Below are 17,389 nucleotides of genomic sequence, written 5' to 3'. Positions count from 1 at the left end.
GTTGACAGAATAGCACCAAGGAGCTTTAATGTACTAGTGAATCAAGTCCAAAGTTCATTGCACATCCACATATACAACAGTCTCCACATACTAGCCATTACCCTAGCAGTGATAACATAGGAAATAACTGTGCTATCTGAAAACCTGTGTGTGATAACAATTGATAAAAATTAACTCTTTAAGGGCGTGCACCATAAATAATGAGAATCAATATATCTGTGTCTATTTAAAACTAGACTCAGCTGTCAAACATTACAAGGAAAAACATACTGTAGCCCTGCAGTAGGTCCCTACTCCAGAGAGGCCAATATATCCCTAACAATCAATAAACAATCAGGAATGGTCAGCAGAAATGTTCTGCACTGGCAAGCTTTCTAGAGCCAGATATTATTCTCCACACCAAACCTTCAGTCTGGTGGAAATAAATCCCCTACGATGGAAGGGGAAGCGTTATTTATGATAAATGATATGGCAACTCAAAAGACTTGGGGAGGGAGTTGGGAAGTAAGGATGGCTTTTAAGAATATAAGGAGAAGGAAGCCAATAGTAGTGACATGAGGAGAAACAAGCAAAAATGAAGAAGGCTCAGCCCAGGGAGAAGTGGAAGAGGCAGCTCTCATTGCAGGCAGCTACCATGAAATGCATAATCAAAGATCCTGCTTCTGTACAATCTTTAGATCTGAAGGACTGGCTCTCATAACCAGTGAGGGTACTTACAATGCTCGCAATACAGCTGCACAGAGGACGGAAAATCCATTTTGAAAAGGATTTCAAAATTTTGGCAGTTGTCTTTGTTCAGATTAGGAATAAAACCAATAATTTAGAAATTGTTAGTGAAAGAATATTCTGGGGAAAAAAAATAGAGTTGGGTTGATTCAAAATGTACCATTTCAACAAAATTAAAATGTGTTTTATTTTGCCTTTTTATTTTATATTGTATAAGACTAAAGAGATAACTGGCTGTGTTATATCTGGACCCAGCAGAGAAGGAGAGAAAGACAGAGGGAGCTGATAGAAGCACTGTCCTCTACTAAGAGTAGCAAAGAAATCTGCAATTTGAGATAGTGGATGCTGGCCTGCATATAAAACTAGATTCAGTATCACTTTGAAATCGTCACAAATTTGGATGTAGCGATTCTTCTTAATTATCGGTATGATAGGTGTAGCCCTCTCCCTATGTGAAACTGGTGACAAGACTCCAATGTTCATTAAACAGTCCAAATCAACATCCCCCAGAGGCTTCAGAACATAAGGCACCACTCCGGGCTTGCAATATTTTGGCTGGCTGTTAGCCTTAACAGTGAGCTTCACTGACATGCTGCTTATTTGTCCAACTTTTTTCAAAAATTTGGAGTGACTGCCTAATATTTCTTGAAGATTTCAAGTTGCTTCCATGGTTGCCTTGATCTTGGTCCAATTCACTGTAAGCTTCTCAAGCCAACATCTGCCAGATAATGGTGGATACTTCTCTTCAGTCACATACAGGGGTAAAATGACTGTCTAGTTGAACTTTTACCTGGAGAATCCCTTTTGGGACTAACTTTTCCCCAGTATAAGTCTTCGAAACTATGGAGGGTTCTTCCAGAGGAACTTGTGATAAAGTCTGGTGATATGTAGATGAAGAAATCAGTGAAAGAGCAGCTCCAGTATAAAGCTTCATTCTTGTAGAAACTCCTTCAATCAAGGATGTGACACAGATATCATCTCACTCCAGCTTCCAATAACATGTGCTGTGCTAGGTTTTGATCGGTGTTACTAGAGGACTTGTCTTTTTCCACATTATGAATTCCTGACTTCTGTCCTTTCTTAGGCTCAGCCTTCATGGGTGTCTTCTCGAATGGATGGTTATTCTGTGTTGCTGGTTGTTGAACTGTGCGACAGGTCACAGTGATGTGTCCTTTCTTCTGGCACTTTCTGTAAATAACCTGGTATTCCCAGCATACATAGTTTGCCACAATGCCCATGTGGAAATTCCTTACATTCTTGTGGTTGTGTGTCTCACTGATTCACAAGATGCTCTTCAGTTCACACTAAATTCCAGAGAATACTTCTCTGTGGTTTCCATCGCAACTGCTACTTCAACGGCCTTTTTGAATGTTAGCACTGATAGTTAGTAACTTCTTCCGGATCTGGTCATTGCATAATCCAGAGACTAACTGGTCATGCAGGGCATCACTGAATGTTTGTCCAAACTGACGGCATTCTGACAACTTCCTTAGAGCATCAACAAATGATACTATCATCTTTCCACTTCCCTAGTGTGGATGATGAAACAGATATTGTTCGGCTATCATTGACAGGGTAGGAGAAAAATAGTCCTGCATTGAATTGAGCAATTGAAGCAAATGTGGTAGTTCCAGGCACAGTTGCGGACAGTAGATTATGCAGCAGTCCGTGTGCCTTCGGATCCATGACTGTCAGCAAAGTTGAAACTTGTCCATCTGCTATGGTGTTGCAGGTTACAAATTGCTTAAAACGTTGGTGGTACACCACCCAGGATTCACGATTGTTGTCTAATACACCAATGTTGCCCACAAAAAATATCCTTTCTTTGCTCTCCTGTTGCACTTCATGCCTCCTGGACATCTTCTGTACCACAGGGAAACTGTCTTTTTTGTTACTGAGCTCTGCCTCTTCTGGCTGCCTGCTTATGCTGCAAACTGAAGAATTCTTCCTTTGGCTGTACTTGGGCGCCCTCTGCTGGCTGTAGACCCTCAGTGCAGGCCAACTGGCTGTTTCAGTCAAATGGCTGCTTGCTTTCCCCCAACTGCTTTATTTGAACAGCTCAGGTAGTAATTGCAGGACACTTCTCCTTTGTTCTGTTTTTATCTGCTTACTTCCCCTTTCTTGCTAGCTGGCTCCTGCTCTCCCAGCAGCGAAAAGCAGTAGTTTGCACCTTCTATTCCTAGGTAAACTTTTCCTTTTTTTTCTTTACATTATCTGCTTACTACTTCTTGTTGTTGTTGTTGTTCAGGCAATGGACGCACTGGCCACTTGTGGGACAGAAATTCTCCCTTGCCAAATGTTATATTTGGACCCACCCAGCAGAAAAGGAGATGGACACAGAGGAAGTGGATAGAAACCCAGCTGTCTGCTGTGCTACCTGTATTGTTCAGGCTGCAAAACTGAAACCAACATGAACATGAGGCTTTGCCGGCGGGGGGGGGGGGGGGGGGGGGGGCTCAAATATTTAAAGGCACAGGACATCACAAGGCTGTTTCATCATTGAAACTTTCCCCCCATTTGTTCCGCAAATTTCAGCAAAATTGGCACAATTTCACAGAGTGCTTTGACTTTGACAGAACTGCATTCTTCAGTAGAATACGGGTCGGTGACATTTTTCTGATCAGCTCTAGCTGTCAGTTTGGAAAACCTATATAAAGTGAAAAACAGATGCTAACCTCAGATCCTTATATAGTCAGTTCCAGTGACAGTTAGGAAAATGGGTGAGTATAACAAGCTTATCACACCTTCCTGTGAATAAATCATATGATCAAGAAATAAGCTTGAGACCATGATGTCTTAAGATTCTGGAGAATCTAAAGAATTTTGGGGGCCTCTCTGGCCTTTTTCAACACCCACTTGAAGTAAATGGGAGTCTTTCCACTGACTTCCCTGGATTTTGGATCAGACCCTAGAAGAATGACCCGAGCAAGGTTTTTACTAAATCTGCACTGGTGATTCCATGAAACAAGCAGGGAGCAGCTTGGGGACTCATTCCCTGGTGGAGGAAAGAAAAGTGTGTTCGGGAAACCCTGGAAACTAAAACAATTATACAATTCCAAAAATAAAATGAAAAATGTTTCATGCTGGATAACATGGCCTGACAATGGAGCCTTTCAAAATCCTTTGTGATCTTTTCTTATTCCATAAACCAAAAGTTCTACTTAACAAATGTGATTCTCTGCATAATCCAAATAACTCCTTCACTGCAGCAGTGATTATTATCCTATTTCAATAAAAGACCTGTGTTTCTGTAGTAATTATCATACTATATCCCTAATTAATTATTACTCAAAAATATCTGTTAAAATTCTTGCCAGCCATTTAGAAACAAGCACAAATTATTCCCTTTGATCAGACTTGCATTGCTAAAGGCACATTAAAAACACAAAGTCAGGAAAAGCCTTGGAAAATCAGCCATCCAGCCAAAATTATGTTAACTACAGCAGCAGCCCTTACTCTGCATAGTCTAAATTTGATTGTATACAAAGGGAATTGTTCTCTTTGGACAGGATTTCAAAAAAAATTAAGTTGTCTATAGTTTATAAGATAAATCAAACAGCAGCTAATGGGAATGAATGGTGAATAAAATAATAAAAATAGAGATTCAAAGTCTTGTTTGAGCCCCAAAGAACATCACAGATATCAGCCAGGTACAATTGCTGAGACTCAGCTACCTCTGGGATGGAAAGCAGAAACCATCTGGTGTTCAGCACACTGCTCAATAGTCAAAGGAGGGGACAACTTGGCCAGGAACAGTGGGGATTAACCCCTAATCTCACAAAATGCTCCAGGAAACCTAAATGTCATCACAGAATAGAGGAAATCTTAGATTTTCAGGTTTCCTCTGAAAATTGCCGGGCTCTGAGGTTAGCTACTTTGCCACAATTCAGATCTGGGGTTCCGGGTTTGCTCTTCAAAACTCCAATTCTTACATCCCCACCAGGCCTTCCCCTTCTTTTGTAATTTCCTATCAATTCTCATCTTGAAGAGCAATAAAATATCCTCTCCCTACATGTTTTCATCAAGAATGTTTCCCCTTTTTAAAAATTTCAGTTGTTACTAAATTAGCTGGACTGGACCAAATGCAAACATGATATGTAAGGACGGGTACGTTTCCTGAAGGTACGTATGTGAGAGTCTAACAGAATCTAGCTGAATGAAATTTATCTCTGTGCTCCTGTAGAATTTGGAGATGGGACCATGCTCCTGGAGGCTAGTGTCCCCCTCCCCCACACCCTTTCTGCCATTGCTGGGGTACAGTTTGGTCCCTTTCACAAGCTAAGGCAGCCTCCAGGGCTCCACTAACTTGTTCCCCTTCTACAATGGCCCCTGCACTGGAGATAGTCTCCAAAGGGTCTTTAAGTTCATAAGTAGCCATTTTACAGTGGGATAGCTGGTACAAAGTGTCCATTGCAGGGATGAATTCCTCATGCTGATCTTGATTCTCCTCTCACTTGCATTGGTATAAATCAAGAGTAACTCCACTGAAGTCAGTGAAATAACACTCGTGTAAAACTGGGACAAGAGGAGTCTCAGGGTCTGTCTACCCAGCAGTTGGGGGGGGGGGGTGATTGCACGGCATGTAGACATACCTGAGCTAGCTTATTCTAGCTAGCGTGCACACCAATAACAGTGAGGAGTATGGCTTTCAGTGTGGTCTGTATATGCCTGCCTGAGACCCTGGGTAATTTCTCATGTGGCTAGCGACGCGGAAGTCTGTGCTGCTGTGGCTTCACTGCTGACGGTATGCAAGCTAGCTAGAAGAAGCTAGATCGCGCATGCCAACATGTGGTGCCATTACACCCACTGACTGCAGCGTAGATGTGCCCCAACTTACACTTAAGGAACCAGGCTTAGCCCTGAATTTGGCCCCATGACTTCTAGGCCAGGGTCACCAACAAACTATCTGTGATTTCCAAAACTGACTATCAAACAAGATTACTCTTGTATTTAGTGTAACACTTGGAGTTAGTTTCCCAGACCTGAAGAAGAGCTCTGTGTAGCTCGAAAGCTTGTCTCGCTCACCAAAAGAAGTTGGTCCAATAAAATACATTACCTCACCCACCTTGTCTCTCTACCGAACAAGGTGACAGGGCTGGTTCTATGGGTGGGCGAGCAGTGCCAATTTCCAGGGATTATTTTTTCCCCACTGTTTAATTGGCTAGCTGTTTTTGTGCTGTTGTTTCGCTGCGGGAGAGGTGGACATGCCAAAAACTGTGTCTGCCCTGGCTGGCAAAATGCCTATGGCCCTTCATGCTGGGGGACCCCATGCAATATCTAATTTGGTTTAAACTTCTGGGCCAGAGTAGCATAATCTTCCAACATTGCCTTCCACTTGCTGCCTGATTCTAACTTTAGATCAGACATCACTCCATTCACAAAAGAAAGAAGGCATTTCTTCGAACTACACAACCCCAAAAAATATTTTTACAGTACCTCAAAAATACACTACAGATTGCCCAGCAATGTTCTTTAGCCCTTTCCCCTTATTAGTGATCTAATAAAACTATCTAAAAAAATCACTTATGGAAAAGTATTGTAGAATTTAAAAGAAAATGAGAGATCGCCTTTCTGTAGGATTATTGGACCTTCCTACAGAATTTAACAAAAAATGATAGCTCGTCTGTAGGATGAAAACAACCGAGACACGGGATCTAAGTCTCAGTTCAATAGGTTTTTCAGAGTAATTTCTAAAGAACCCTGTTGGTTTCACTTGATACATTCTGTCTTTCTATAAAGGCATGACCCCATACACTAAATAAAGGAGGAACACTATCCTACTAGTTTATAAGAAAAATGATAAATTATTTCCATATCTTGCACTAGAAAATGCTTGGGAATCTTGCACTAGAAAATTCTAGGGAATCTGCTTTAGTTAATATAACTGAGCAAAAGATGAACAAGAAATCAGAAACATGTTCATAACATGAAGGTTCACTCCAGCAACCCAGTCTTTAGATTTTTCCCCCCTCATATAGATGCATATCATGAACTCATTTAAAAGTATGTAGGACAAGGGGCTTTTCTACCCTCTCTACATATGTGTGCTAGTAATGGGAGTTTTGTGCACTTCAAGAGGAAAATAAAAGTAATTCCCATATGCTGTAATTGCCATAGGGAGTTTGTAAGACTCACTGATGGTAAATTAGCCAATTGTGTATACATTTTAAAAAACAGAATCAGACCATAAAAATCCCACATATAATTACTCAAGCAGTCATTTCTCAGATTGTCTCTTCGCTGATATTAAAGTCTGAATGTTGTTCACTAGAGAGTGACTGATATTAAAGAAGTGATTGACAAACTTATTACTTTGGTTTTAAAAATAAGTTTGCCCAACTCAGGAGTCCTTTCAAGTCCCCTGAGATATGTGGTTTCTTCTTCATAGTAAAAGGCTTTAATTGGAAAAGATATACACAGAGGACAAAATAGACTTGATTACCAGTGGGTCTGTATTATTGTGTAAACTCAGTATATGAGTCTTATTGTAAATATCTAAAGGGCTTGGAGGGGGCAGCATAGTTTAGTGGTTAGGGTGCTGGATTGGGAGTCAGGAGACCTGGATTCTCTTCCTAGCTCTGCCACTGCATTGCTGTGTGACCTTGGACAAGTCATGACTCTGCTCTGTGCCCGTTTCCCTACCTGTAAAGCAGGAATAATGATACTGACCTTGCTTTGTAAACTACTCCGATATCTGTGGCTCAAAAGGGCTGTGTGTCAGCCAAGTGATATTCATATTTTTTACTCTTATCAGTCCTAGCTAATACACGCTTTGCTTATTGCAATATAATATTTGTAAAAGCCCTAATACCCCCTGGATCGTGCCCTGTGGCTTTAAATAATGTTTTTTCTTGAAGTTGTAATAAGTAAACTGGCTAAGGTCAGTATTTCTCTGTTTGACTGAGTGGGCTAGTCCTGCCTATAAAGTCAAGCATGCGCGTAAGGGCTGTGGCCTTATTATTAAGCACAGCACTTTCCATCACAAGTAATCCCACTAGATTCAATGTCCCTACTCACAGTAGTAGCCATGACATTCAGCAGTAAGCATTTGTAGGATCAGGCCCAATGCCTCCAAATACAAAACTGTAATCAATCGCTAGTCAGTAAGGACCTGATCCAAAGGCCATTGAAGTTGATGCAAACACTGTTATTGAATTCAAGGGGTTCGAATTAAGCCCTTACAGTCACTATTCAGCTTTTAGGCAGAGCCTCCAGTGAAATCGGGAGTTTTGCTTTACCCCCATCCTGCAGACACTTATTAACACACTTAACTTTAAGCAGAGAGGCCAGAATTTAGGAAAGCATCCCTCTTAAGCACATGCTTAAGTCTCATTGGAATCAGTAGGACCTAAATACGTGCTTAAGTGCTTTGCTTGCTGTAAGCAGTTCTACTAAAGCCAGTGCAATGATTCACTCTTAAAGTTAACTGAGTGTGCAGGAACAAGGTTAAATAAGGACTTTAATATCCAACTTGAGGATAATTTACTGAAACTTGCCTTTTAATCATTTTATAAAACTGAATGTACAGAAATAAGAAATCAAGGCCAACGTTTCATTAGCACCAATTCTACTAATGAGAAGAAACTAGCCAGTTGTACCTTCCATGTGCCTGCGTCCATGCTTCTCTTCAAAATAACTAAATTAGATAATATCTGCAGAGCTGCCTTAAAAAAAACCCTGGGCCAGATCAAAATCTAACTTTGAGCTTTGTGCTGGTAACCTTCCATTTCTGTCAGAACCCTCTGCTCTCAGAAAGAAATCCTCAATCATGAACTGCCACCCTATTACCTGCCGCTTTTCTCTGCTTTTCTCCTAGCTTACTTTTTAACCTATCGAAGCTCTCTTCTTTTTTTTTAAGTCAGGATCATCTTTTCTTTTCTTTTTCTCCTCACCACTAACTCTTGTGTTTAGGGTGTTTGATTATGTTAATTTATCCCACGTTGGATTCATCCATCTCTCAACAAACACATCTGCTGCTTCAGATGGGCACTCCAGCAAGTTCCCAATCTATCTGGCCACTTATTGAATTGCAGCTGGTTCTGATTTGAGATGTTAACTAGCATTCTGGGGCCAAGATGTTTAGCCCGATAACAAAACTGAACTCTGTGTTCCTTTCCTCCAATTTATTTGGAATTCTGAATAAGCTGTACAGTGTACTATGACACAGTGCTGGGAATCAGCAACAGAACCAGCACACTGATGCCTGTTTAACCCATTAGGCCCTGGGGAGGGCCTAATTAAGAAGAAGAGTTCCTGATTAGCATATCGGATAGGTGAGGGGAAGCTAATGAACTCTTTAACAAGGAGACAGGATAAAGAAGCACAGCAAGGAAGCCCAAGGAGAGAGAAGAAGGAAAGAGAGAGGGACTTGACAAAAGGGAATTTTCTGGGAGGAGACACCTTCCCCCAAGAAGGGATAGTAAAGTTGGATAGCATTGTGAATACTGTAAATGCGCTAGGATGTAAAGGTGGTGGAGTGAGACATTGTAAATAAACTTTCTGGTGGTACCTGCTTGAGGAAAGGTCTCTAAGCAGTCTGTGTGAAGCAAAGAGGATGGGGTAGTGGGTGTCCCATCACACATACCCACATGTACAAAATTACCTGGCAGTTCCTTGGGATGATAGGTAGATAGATAAGGTATAAAACTTTTTAAACCATCTGCTGGACATGACCATTTTCTTCACAGGTGGGTAACATGCAATAATAATGTTCTATAGGGGATGACATCCTACTAACAGGTCCAACCCCATGATATGCTGGTTTCAGCACCTTGCAGGATCATGCTTTGAACACTGTCCCTTTGAAAAAATTGTGCACCAATGAAACAATATGGGGTAGCTCTGTGTCGGCATAGGTTATGGTGGATGTTGGCCCTACTTCTGCCTCCTTCCCCAAGCCTTTCACCCTCCCTGACCTCCTTCCCCACCAGAATCACACTTCTTTCCTCACACACACTTTGTGTTTCCCTTAGCCCTCTGCCCAGCATCATGTGAGATGCCATCATGGTGCAGGTTAATCAAGGAGTGATGCGGTTAAGCATCCTCACTTCGTGCGTCTGCTACCAGCCCAGGTCCAGATATAATCACCCTAATTCATAGATGTTAAGGCCTGAAGAAATCGTTGGATCACCTACTCTGACATAACACAGGACATAGAACCTGAACCAGTAATTTCTGCAGCAGGCCTGTAACATCTCTCTGAGCTACAGCATGGCTTTTAGAAAGACACCCAGTCTTGACTTACAGAGAGCAAGTAATGGTAAATCCACCATGTCCCTAGGCAATTTGAAAACACTGGGCCTGACTCTTCACCATCTCTGTACTTTTATGCTGCCTTACACTAGTACAAAATGAGTATAGGATGCTTCCATTCTGGCTTGGAATGGTGGCATCAGCTATAAGATATCACGTGGTGCAGAGCAAAAGAGCATCAGGCTCTTGCTGTTCAAATATACTTCACTACTTCCCCCCCCTCACACACACCCTGAGCATCAATTCTTGCCTTTTGAGCAAGCCACTGGACTGAGCAAAATGGGTCCTGTTTTCTTTAAAATTTTGGGACATACTAAGCATCATAATGCAAAAGCAAAAAAAACCCAAACAAACAAACAAACAAAAAACCCAAGCAGGAGCAGAGAATAGTTTAGGTAATAATAGTTTAAGACAGCTTGTTGTTAAAATGCCCTAATCATTTAGAAGCTGAAATCCTAAATCATGCAGGTTTTAAAATTTGAGAGACAGCAGCTTGTGTGTATGTGTGTAGTGGAGATTCCCTGCTCTCAAAGCTTGTTATTATGGGGCCAGGCTTTCTTTGAATGGTGCCTGATGCCGGTGCAGATGAAATCAGCAGATTGTAGTGTAATACGGTAACCGCTTACAGAAACTGGTGCAAACAGGGAAGCAGCAGCTTAATCGGATTAAGGGGAAGTCTATCACAGCCACAGCTGTCAGTGGATTTTAGCAGATTTTTTTTATCACTATTTGTGGAGGAAGCACATGATAGAGGGAATCTAATGAAGGAGATTGAACTAATAAACAGAAGCACTCTTTGATCTGATAGCTGCTCTTCTGAGTAAAGTGCTCTCAAGGGTGCACAGAAAGTTTTGCCATAACTCTTCTACAAAGGAAGCAACCTGTAGCCTCTTTTAAGGAATGGAGAATACAGTGATCCTGACATTTCCCTCCCTACCCTAAAGTTATTACAGAAGTGGGCTATTCTTAAATCCAGCTGATTGCCTTTTCGTCTTTTAAAAGGACCTGATAAATGAGGGCTAAGGTTTGTTACTGACTTTTTATGACAGCCATTTAGCAGAATGAAATTTACTAGTAATATATGGGTCTACTTCGTGCCATGGCCCTTGTGTCATCATTCACATCTGCACAAAGAGGGTGGACAACTGCTTGGTAGCGCTTACCATGCACTGCACTCCATTTGCACAGGTGCAGATGATGACCCCGGGACATCCCTCACAGCCCCACTTGGTGCACCAGGCCATCCCCACCAGGCCATCCCTCATGGTCCTCTGCTCCCATCAGGTAGTTCCTCATCATTCTCCGCTCCTGCCAGGTGGTCCCTCTGGGTCCCCTTGCCACACTGAGGGGATCCTTTGGGGTCTTCTTGTCATCTCAGGTGGATCCTCGCTCTCCTCTTTTCATCCTGGGATGTGCCCTGTGCTCTGCTTATCAGCTCGGGGTGATCCCTCATGCTCCTTTGCCTACTCCAGGTGATTATTCATTGTTCTTCTGCTCCTCTTGTTCCCTGGGATTCATTGCAATCCCCAAAGCCATGCATCATTGCTTCTCCATTGGGCCTTGTGTGGCTCCAATTCTTTTGGTCTGCCTTGTCACTTCTCTCTCTGCTGAGCCTTTCTTCTCTCTCCCTAGTTGTCTCTACCCCCAGTACAGTTTTTAAATGAATTTAGTGCAGACTTCCCAGACTCGCCTGCCTCTGCTGCTGTCTCAGGTCAGAATTTTTTGGTCTTACTGTCCACTCACCCCAGGCGGTCCCTCATGGTCCCTGTCTCCTTTTGAGCACCTAATCTGAGATTCTTAGCGTCTGATTCGTCAGATAATTTAGCATTATCTAGTATTTCATATATTCAGAGCAAGAGTATGTCCTTACTGTCAGTATGAGAGCTCAAATCAGACCCATTGGTCTCGAATCAGGCATCCAAAAAATGAGGAACACACAATTAGTGACCAACTGGGATAAGTCTGGTTTAAGTGACTTTCCAGGGATGACACAGGAACTCTGTAACAGAGGCAGGGATGAAATCTAGTTCTTCAGGGAAGCATTCAGTTGCCCTAATCATGAGATCCTCTCTTCTTTCTGTTCTTGCAATCCCCTGCCTCTGTCACAACGCACCTTCCAACTTCTGCAACAAATGAGGCAGAGTCCTGCAGACAAACTGGACCCTTATCTACTCTCTAGTTTGTGACTTCTCAACCTGGGGTGTGTAACCCCAACCGGGTCATGACCACCTTCCATTTGTTAATGGCTAGATGAAAGTGGAATGTCAAAACAATGGGGGGAAGGTGTAACATCAGGTCACACAATGGAAAAGATTGAGATTTCCCTTTTAATAAATAAAATTAGGAGCCTATCTATCACCATTGAACAAAATGGAGTGACACCTGATTTGCATCTGTGTAAATGAGATGGGAATCAGGCTCTGTATTTTAAAATGTAGATCATGTTGGAAAGAAACCAAAGGAATATCTTGGGGTTTGTTGGTTTATGTTGTATCTTTCATCTTGAACTGTGTTTTAATTAATTCAGATTCACTGTTGTGTGTGAGTTGGGGGGAACATTCTTTAACCTTCCAGTTCCCCCCTTTATCATACATTGACATCAGAACTGAGTGCTAACTGGGATTATTTGAGGCAGAAAAGCAGCTGGGATTTGCTGGATACTCACTGTGAATGCAGGTTTTTCTTCCACAAGCCATGTCAGAATCCTTTAATCCAACTGTGACTTTTTTTTTAATGCATGCAAAACAAACTGCTGTATCAATGTGTTCAGTTCTGGAACTAATTGAATGGAAGGGATTTACCTTGAGCTATGAGTGAATTAGAAAAAAACAACTTGTGAAATAAGTTTATTGTTTCAAAAAGAGAATAAGTGACCATAGGCTTGGAGGGTGTGAGGGAAATGTTTTTTTCTGAGATGTTAAATATTTTTAGTAGGTTCTTCATAATCATTTGGAACATTGGTTATATTCGTTAAAGAAAATTAGTGTAATAGTTTCAAAATAATCTTCATCGTCTTGCTGTTACTGGAGCACCTCTATCTTTTTGTTAATCCATCTATTGTCTCTCATCATATATTTTGTCCCCAGTCCTGTAAAGAATTATGTGCATGCTTAACTATGGGCACTGTGAGTATTCCCATTGAAATCAATAGCATTACTCCTGGTGTTAAGTTAGCTATGTCAGAAGCCTTTGCTGGATGGGGTCTGTCCTTCCATGATACATGTGTACAGCACCAAGCAATATAACACCTCAATTTCTGATTGAAGGTCTGGGATGGAGTCATTGGGTTTCTGCTTTATAGGACTATAAGTGGCCTGGCATGAAAAGGGGCATGCCACATGAGGCTTGGAGTGACCATTGATGCGGGTACTGAACCAAAAAATCTGCTATGCCACATTCAGCCACGAGGGGGGTGCATCATAAGTGAGTGACACCCCCCCCCCCACACACACACACACACTGGGCTGTAGCCTGTTATCACTGCATAAATAGTTGTCCTTACCTATCTCACAGGATGTTGTATTTATTAGCTAATGTTTGTAAGATGCCACATAAATGCTAAGTAGTGTATTATAATTTATTCAATTCACACACCCCTTATAAGAGTCCACAACACAGAACTTGTGTAAATGCATGATACATCTTTCACATTTGCTCTCTAGTTTCTGTATTTATGAAAAGACAACTGTTAGTACCAGAGTACTACAACTGTTACTCCCATGGGCAAAAGTGCAAGTTTATTTTTCATATCAGCAAACACATTCATTTAAGAAAAAAAGTATTTTTTAAAAAGACTCATATTGGGCATGTTACGCTTCAAAATGTCCCTTAAAACAAAGCCTATTTAGATATATTCATTGCAATATGATTCATTGGAAGATGAACTGAAGTCCTTATTAGAATGCACCTGTGGCTCCTACACCAAGCAGGTGTTTTGGGGCATTTTACCCCTAATTTTGGTGGTGGCTCTACTGGGAATATAGTTAACAATTCAGTTGAGGACAGATGAGCCAGAACAGAATCTCGCTGATTCTTAAAAAGTGTCAAGGTTAGCAAGAGCAAAAAGTTGTTAAAATTTATTTTTATTAGAAAAAATAAACATGTATAACTCTGAAAACACACACAGAGTAGGGTATGTAAGAGTGAGTACTGAATAAGAAAGGACCAGTTTCACATTTACCTATATCTACACTGTGAAATCATTCTTCACGGAAGATCTCAGGGAATGGCTAATGAGGTCCCCTTATTAAGCCACTTTGCCAGCAGGAACCAGCATTTACAAAACAGTAGTACAGAATAAACTAAAGCCTCCTCTACAATGGGGAGTTCAGTCCCTGGTGCACCAAGGCTGCTTTCAGTTGCACTTTGCACCAGTAGTTTACCTCAAGTTTCAAGCAGGAGTAAACTGCACTTGTGCAAATTATAGCTTTGCCTGCCTCTGATAGAGAGTTGTGCTCCTGTAGTTGCACTGAGGGCTGTAACTGAAGTGAATCCCCAGTTTAGAAAAGGCCTTACTGGTTCAGATGTTTATTGTATCCCGTATCCAAGCATTAATGTTTCTATTTACCTTGGGGTAACCTTGGCAGCTTCCTCATCTGTGGCTGTTACACATCGACAGTGGGAGTGAGTTGTTTTCAGTAGAGTTGAGTGATAGCATGAGCTTAAAATGCTTCTCTGGATCTTCAGTGGTTCTTAAATTTGACCCTGGTTCAGCTCGCTTTGTTCTATCTGAGTAAATTATTAGTATACAGTGGGGCTTATTAGCCTCTCAGCATTGGACAGAGGGTCTGTCATGGGTAGCCATTGTAAGACAGGATGCTAGTTCTCCTTTCCCTTTGCTTTTGCATGCCTATGAGTAGCCGCACACTTACACATTTAAGCAAACTTGGGGGTGTATCAAATTGACAAATATGCTAAGTAATCAGCCCCACAATTATCGCTTCAAGAACTTGGTTTCTTTGCTCAGTTTGGTCTAGCCTCACAATTTCCTTCAGCTTCCCCCACAGGATCCTTAACAAGACTAATCTTTATCCCCCACACCTTCTTCATAATTCAGTCCCCTCCCTCATATTACATCAGCTGGTTGACAAGTGAGAGCAGTTCAGCACTTAACAATCCTTCAGGGCACAACTCATTCAATCAGGATGCCACCAATTTATGGCTCCTTCACTTGGGTCCCAATTTCCTGTGTTGACACTCTTATTTGTTTTGGAGACATTAGGGGTTTGCAGAGAATATTGTTTGCTCCTCTCAGGAAGGTATGTGAAGTGGTTTGTTATGCAAACAGCCTGCAACTGCATTATGCAGGGATAGATGGAAGTCTTTGCCAGAAAAGGCAGGCCTACTTCTGTTTGGTCCTCCCTGCAGGAAGAGTATTTTTTTTTCAGCTCGTTTCCCATTTTCTAGCAAGGAAATATCGTAATTTACTTTGTAGGCCATGCTTGTGCCTATATTGCATTAAGCTACCAAAAAAAAAAAAAAAAAAAAAGCTTCCCCTCCATTATCCATCATCCTGTCAGATGTGTGTAAAGTACATGCCATCTTGTGTTGACAAGCCTAAAAAACAGCTATGATTTTCAGTATGGTTTGAAATTAAGTCTTCTGTTATATGAAAAGCAGGCAAATAGATCACAGGAAAGATCTGATATTGCCCAAGTTTCATCAGCTAATTCCCCTGCAAATTGCATGGGGAAAACATGGAGATGACCATATGGGTCCAAAAACTTCTTGGGCCTCAGAAAGAGCTTTTATTGTCTTGAACTGCACAGGCAGTAAGAGAAGAGACCTGTATTTTTCCCAGAATTTGTCAGTCAAACAGTAATAATGGGTGGGATGAGAAATGTTTTAAAAATAGCATTCAGGGGAGTATTAAATAGAGACAATCTGTCTCTCTCTTTCCCTTTCATATACAGCTCCGAATGTAAAAGAAAATACACCAGACCAAGACTTTTTGCTTACTTTGAGTTTTAACAATATATGACCTCCAATGTATGTTGTAACTTCATTGAGTAAAGTGGAAGTTGTAAGTGAGAGGAGAGTCAGACCCAGACAGTACAGCAGAACAGCTTATGACATTGGGCTAAAGTGGCAAACTACACATAGAACTAAATAAAATTAGTAAAGAGGAGGTAGCATGTAAAAGGAAGATTTATTGTCTGTCATTCAATTAAAAATGCCAGCAGGCAGCTGTCCACGGGGCACAACTTTTTGCTGTGAGCGATCAGGCTAAGCAGTATTGGACTGGTATTTGGATCTCCAGGAGATTCATTCATAGATTGTGCTTTTCTCTCTGGATCCGCACAGAACCAAAGCTCCAAAATGATTAGGGTGACCATACGTCCCATTTTGACCCTTTTTTAAGCCCCGTCCCGGCCATCCCGAATTTTTTCGTAAAACTGGCCATTTGTCCCATTTGTTCTGCCAACTGATCATCTGCCTAGTGAGGACCACAAACGTGTCGTCAAAATGTCCCTTTCATTGGTACTGAAGGCAATTTACAGATTTGAAAGACTGAGCAGCAGATTAATAATTGGCCAGTAGTTGTCCTTAAGGTCATATGCAAGCTTGGAAGGACTAATTATTGGTCAAAATCGGTCCACAACCATTTCACCATGCATACACAAACCGACAAAAAAATATTTCCATCCATAATAATTGAAAAAATGCTGACTGATAACTTATTAGAGTTTGATTTACAGTTATGTAGGTACACTATTTTTCGTGTAATGTTGACAATTTGTATGTTAACAATTTTAAAGCTTCAACTTTTTGAATCTCAACATCTACTATCATTACATAATTATTGTTTGACTCCCCCATAATTTCCCAAGACTGAAATTTTAAATTGACAAAAATGAAAAAAATGCTTAAAAATAAACATTGATATTATCCATCAAACTTATTTTTTAAATGAATTCTGCCAACCCTAGTCATATGTCACCTTGTCCTACTTGTTGACAGCTTCCAGCAGCAAGTGCCCCAACACCTCCCTCTTGGCCTCCATTAGTTAGGAAGGACATGGATCTAAATCTAAGGAGGTGGGAGGAAGATCTGCTGATACCTCTAGAGCCTCCCTGAAAAACTTAAGGAGGGGGCAGTTCCAAGGAGTGGTGGACAGCTGCAGAAGAATTATGAATTTATATGAGTGCCCCATTTTTACCTTCTCACCCTAGCTCCCCTCTTCCCGTGCTGAGGACCCACAGCCATTTAGAGAGCTCTGTCAGAGGCCGTAGAACCTTTCTAAACATGGCTCTCAGAAAGATGTTGAGACACTTTTGAAACACATGCCCCCAGGGGAACAAATTCACAAAGCTGTAATTTGTGGCTGTTAGATTATGTGACAAATGTTCAGTTCACTCAGTGATTTCAGCTACCAAGTTTAAAAAAAAAATAAAAAGACTCTGAGAAAGCA

Source organism: Chelonia mydas, chromosome 10 (genome assembly GCF_015237465.2).
Source record: "Chelonia mydas isolate rCheMyd1 chromosome 10, rCheMyd1.pri.v2, whole genome shotgun sequence".
Classification (NCBI taxonomy): Eukaryota; Metazoa; Chordata; order Testudines; family Cheloniidae; genus Chelonia; species Chelonia mydas.
Note: the sequence above shows the minus strand (reverse complement) of the source record.